Source organism: Leptonychotes weddellii, chromosome X (assembly GCF_054177405.1).
Source record: "Leptonychotes weddellii isolate Sample4059 chromosome X, ASM5417740v2, whole genome shotgun sequence".
NCBI lineage: Eukaryota > Metazoa > Chordata > Mammalia > Carnivora > Phocidae > Leptonychotes > Leptonychotes weddellii.
The window spans coordinates 56273592-56278752 of NC_138385.1; the positions used below are offsets into that span (position 1 = coordinate 56273592).

General features: G+C 39.7%; 1 pseudogene; it reads right to left on the minus strand.

Moving 5' to 3' along the window:
* Positions 1–2213: 2213 nt before the first annotated feature.
* On the minus strand, positions 2214–3169 carry LOC102729127 (centromere protein N-like; annotated as a pseudogene).
* Between the last annotated feature and the right edge of the window lie 1992 nt (positions 3170–5161).

Consider the following 5161-nt stretch of genomic DNA (forward strand, 5'->3'; position numbering starts at 1 on the left):
TAAGTCAAGCAGAGAAAGTCAATTATCATATGGTTTCACTTATTTGTGGAACATAAGGAATAGCATGGAGGACATTAAGAGAAAGAAGGGAAAAATGAAGGGGGGGGAATCGGAGGGAGAGATGAACCAAGAGAGACTATGGACTCTGAGAAACAATTGGAGGGTTTTAGAGGGGAGGGGGTTGGGGGGATGGGTTAGCCCAATGATGGGTATTAAGAAGGGCACGTACTGCATGGAGCACTGGGTGTTATACAAAAACAATGAATCATGGATCACTACATCAAAAACTAGTGGTGTTCTCTTCTTTTTTTTTTTTTACGTATAATGTATTATTTGTTTCAGAGGTACAGGTCTGTGATTCATCAGTCTTACACAATTCACAGCACTCACCATGGCACATACCCTCCCCAATGTCTATCACCCAGCCACCCCATCCCTCCCACCCCCCTCCACTCCAGCAAAAACAAAAACAAAACAAACAAACAAAAAACTAATGATGTATGGTGACTAACATAACATAATAAAATAAAAAAAAGAGCAGATCATATTTTGAAGGAAGATGGTGAAGAACCTGGAGAACAGAAGGCTTGTAGTCTCTGAGAGGACAGGAAAAGGGATGAACTGGGACAATATCAATCTTACCTTTAAAACTTTCTCTTAGGCCTTCTCTGGTTCACAGTATAAGTTGGAAAGATGTGCTCAGAGAAATAAGGCCTTCAGTTGCAGACAAGTGGCCAGAGGGAAAAGAGAATGTCTCACCTGAAATAGATTCCTTTGATGGCAATGCTAAGGAGAAAGAACTTAGCAAATGGAAAAAAAAAACAACCAAAAACCAAAACCCAAACCCAAAAAGTATCATGTAGCCCCAACTCAGAAAGAAAGAATAGATATGTCTTGCAAGAAAGTCAAGTGAGTTTTAATATTTTGCCTTATTAATTTTTGAACAACATTGGAAAATAATAATTGGCATTGTTCATGCACTCCAGTGCCAGATCTACATAACCTGTGGGGAAACCTCATGGAAAGAAGATAATGGGCTTAAAATGAGTGGAGTATACTGTTTATTTTGTTTAGTCCCTTTGTGTTTGGTTTTCACAGCACTCCAGAGAGGATATAATCCAGGGTGACAATAATTTGAGGATCACTTTGTTCTGTGGTAAGGTTTATCTAGAAAACATTTGAAGCCACATCACCGTGTAACTGGTATCTATGAAAATGGAAAGTAGGAATTGTTAAACATTCTCAGGGCCAGGGGCTCCACTGGGAAGTGTGTAAAGATGAATGTAAATTTTATACTTTATGTCCACAGATCTTTTCACTATTGGCAGTGATATTTAATACTAAAAGCATTAATCATGGTCACAGATAATCTTGGGAACTAAAAGTCAACATTGGGATGTGTTATAATTTAAACAGTTTTAATACCCACTGTTTTGGATTGCTGACAGTCCCTAATGTAGATGCAAGCCATCAATCTAAAACAGTGGTTGGTCATCACAACCAGATTCTTAATTTATGTGATGTCTTCATACATCAAACCTCTCCAATCAGTGGCAGTGTCACCATATCCAAGGTCAGCTATTTCTTCTATGACTCCATTTACCTTTCCTTTTTTTATTTCAAATTTTTTAAAACCAGTTTCTAAAGATCTTTATTTACAAATCAGTATAGTATTGTTGCATTTGAATGTCATATGTATGGTAAAACAGATTATGAAAAGTATCATATTCACAATGAAACTCTTATTTTATATAACTGAATCATCTGATATTGCTACCTCCAGCAGTAACTTAATGGACACAACTCTACCCTCTGAATGGACCACTTTTATGATTTTTCCTAGAAAGTTTTGAGTTTAGTTTCTTGCTGCTTCTTTCCATGATTCAAGGCTTAAGATAAAATCCTTGGAAACAAGCAATTATAACATGATCTCTCCAGGATTGAGGAGAGATAGGAGTGAGAAAAAGGGCATCTTGTCACTTTTTAAAGGTCCACAATTGCTATGCTTTGCAGGGTATGGGGGAGAGGAGTTCACAGTGGAGGAGGAAAGAATCAGTCCCAATGATCATATTAACATTTTAAACTTGTCAATATCAAGAGTTAATTTCTAAAACACAAGTTTATAAACAGAAGCCATCCACCTAGCTGTTAACTGAAATGCATATGCAATGTAGTCAAAGGAATACTGTGCTTACAAAACCACATACCTCTTATTAGAGATCTCTAATTCTAAAATAATACATTCCCTTATTGGATATGCAAGTGAGCAAAGGAGGAAGTGGTGCATTTGCAATACTAGCTGGTGCTAAGGATTTCAACACTTCCAGATGTGAGCTAGAGAACATTTTTAGGCACCAGAGGGTTTTTTTTCTCTAAGCCAAGATGTCTCCTTTTAAGTCACTTCTGAATTTTGTTTCAAGCTTATTTTGTGAAAATTGTAGTCTTGGTTGAAGATAGTCTCCAAAAGTTTCTTGAGTCACTCTCTGGACTCTCTGTTCTGTTTTCATGAATGATCACTGCATCCATGTATATATCCAGCTCAAGGGTTCTTTCTTGTAGAAGTGTAGTAGAGCTGTGAGTTTCAATGGTCTAATTATTCTTTTTAAATACAATAGACTTAAGAGAGCCCAGATGCTGGCAACTGAGGTCCATATTCACAATCTTATGGTGATTGCTAGCAACTATTAGTGCCTGACCTAGAAGGGGTATATTGCTCTTCAGCTGGCAGGAAGAAGTGAAGGCATAGAGAGTCTGGGAATAATACACCACATAAGTAGGTCTGCACTGGTTTGGCTTTCTATACTGTACTCCAGGCAACTTGAATCCATACTGCATTTTCCTCAGCATCTCTGAGGCTGACACACATTTTTTAATGCTCTCTGAAGAATTTTTTAAAATGAACTTTTGAATTGTTCCATATCAAAAAGGTTAATGTCTTCACCTGGTTCTTTACTAATCTGAAAAATATCCCAAGCTTTCTGGTGCCAGTGAAATTAAGTATAAATGATGTCTAAAAGGGCTGCGTCATTGAGACTTGCACACTTCTCCTCCCAAAGCAGAACCAAGTCCTGAACAAAAGATTCCTTTCTCTGCTGGAAGTTTATGGTCTGCAGTTGATTTTCAGACAAAAAAAATCTCGAGCTTTGAAGATCGTTATAATTTCAGTCATTGAGATTTTCTTATTTATTTATTTATTTATTTATTTATTTATTTATTTATTTCAAGGTTTTATTTAATTCTAGTTAGTTAACATATATGGTAAAATTGGTTTCCGGTGTAGTATTTAGTGATTCATCACTTACATATAACACCCAGTGCTCATCACAAGTGCCCTCCTTAACACCCATCACCCATTTAGCCTACCCCTGCCCGCCTCCCTCCATCAACTCTCGGTTTGTTCTCTATAGTTAAGAGTCTCTTATGGTTTACTTACCTCTCTCTTTTTTCCCCTTCCCCTATGTTCATCTATTTTAGTTCTTAATTTCCACATATGAGTGAAATAATATGGTCTTCTGGGAAGGGACTGCTGCCCTGGTTCTTAGGCCAACTTGCGCTAAGATGCACCTGCAAGGTGCAGGGGGGCAGGCGTTGGTGTAAGTGGCTCCAGCTTCCATTGGGGGTGCTGTGTTGTTCACTGAAGTCTGTCAATGCTGTTGGGCATGGGGAAAATGGCGACGTCCCGCTCTCAAGTCGCTAGAGTGGGGAATTCACACCTGCCACTGTTCAGGAAACCCTCACAGAAGAGTGAACAATCTCCTTTCTTTTGTTCCCGGATTCCGTCAGATCCCTGCCTTTACCCTGGCTGTGTCTTAGCTGACTGCCTGCCAGGCGGCACAGTACGCCTGTGTTTTATCTCAGGCACACAGCAGTTTCAAAATTCCAAATTTTAGGGATCCTGTGAGCCGTGGACCGCGCTGATTCTCTGGGGGAGGGTCTTCTCCTGCTGTGGCTGGTACCGGTTAGTTCTAGAGAAGCAGTTGCACTACCATGCTGGGGCTTGGAGTTTATGGTAAAGCGCAACAAAAAGCTAGCACCAAGGTTTGCTGCCCTCAGCAGGTGTCTCTGTTCCTATGCTAATGACCAGGGCAGCACTTTAGTGTTCATCAGCTCTTTTGTCCCCTGAGAGGCTGTGCCACCTCTCCCAGGTGCACTCCAAGAAGGGGAAATTTCTCTCCCAATGTGACCCAGGGGATCCTCAAACCATGCTGTCCACTCCCAGGCCTCTGCCCTTCTTCCCCACAGGAGCACTGCTATGCCAGTCAGTCTCCACTTGGCGGTGGCACGGACTTCTAAAACCTCAGACTTTGAGCCCCCCTGCTTATAAAACCCCGATAATCAGCTGCTTTAGTTTTTCCAGTTAATTTTTTGGAGGATGTGTTTCTCTTGTGCAGTTCCCTGTGTGCTGCTTTTTCTCTGTTTCTCTCTCTCTCCAAGATCAAGGCTCCCTCCCCTCTGCAGCATCCAGGATTCTTTTCTACCCAGAATCATGTCTCCCTACATTCCATGATGTGGCTTCTTTACTCCCTCTAGTTCTGCAGTTTGTTCTCTCAGCATTTAGATTGATTTCTTGGGTGTTCAGAATGATTTGATCTTTATCTAGCTGGGCTTGATGGACGAGACAAGCATAGGGTCCTCCTACTGCTCTGCTATCTTAACTCCTCCCCCAGTCACTGGGATTTTCAAGATGGTCCTCTTAAAAACTCAGCAACAGCTTCATTTCTTTGGCAGGTCCATCTTCGCCAGCAGTTTCTCCTCTCAGCAGCTGTTCCCCTTTCTTTTTTAAAAAATTGAAGTATAATTAACATACAGCATTATTAATTTTGGGTGTACAATTTAATGATTCAATAATTCTATACATTACTTAGTGCTCATCAAAGTAAGTGTTCGCTTAATCTCTTTTATCTATTTCACCCATCCCCTCACCTCCCTTCTGGCAACCACCAATTTGTTCTCTGTATTTAAGAGTCTGGTTCTTTCTTTTTTCAGTCTGTCTTTTTCTTTGTTCATTTGTTTTTAAATTCCACTTATGTGTGAAATCATATGATATTTGTCTTGCTCTGACTGATTTATTTCACATTATATTGTATACCTGAAGGTAGTATAACATTATGTTAATTATTATTGAGTTAAAAATATATACATTACTTTTTAAAATCACTTT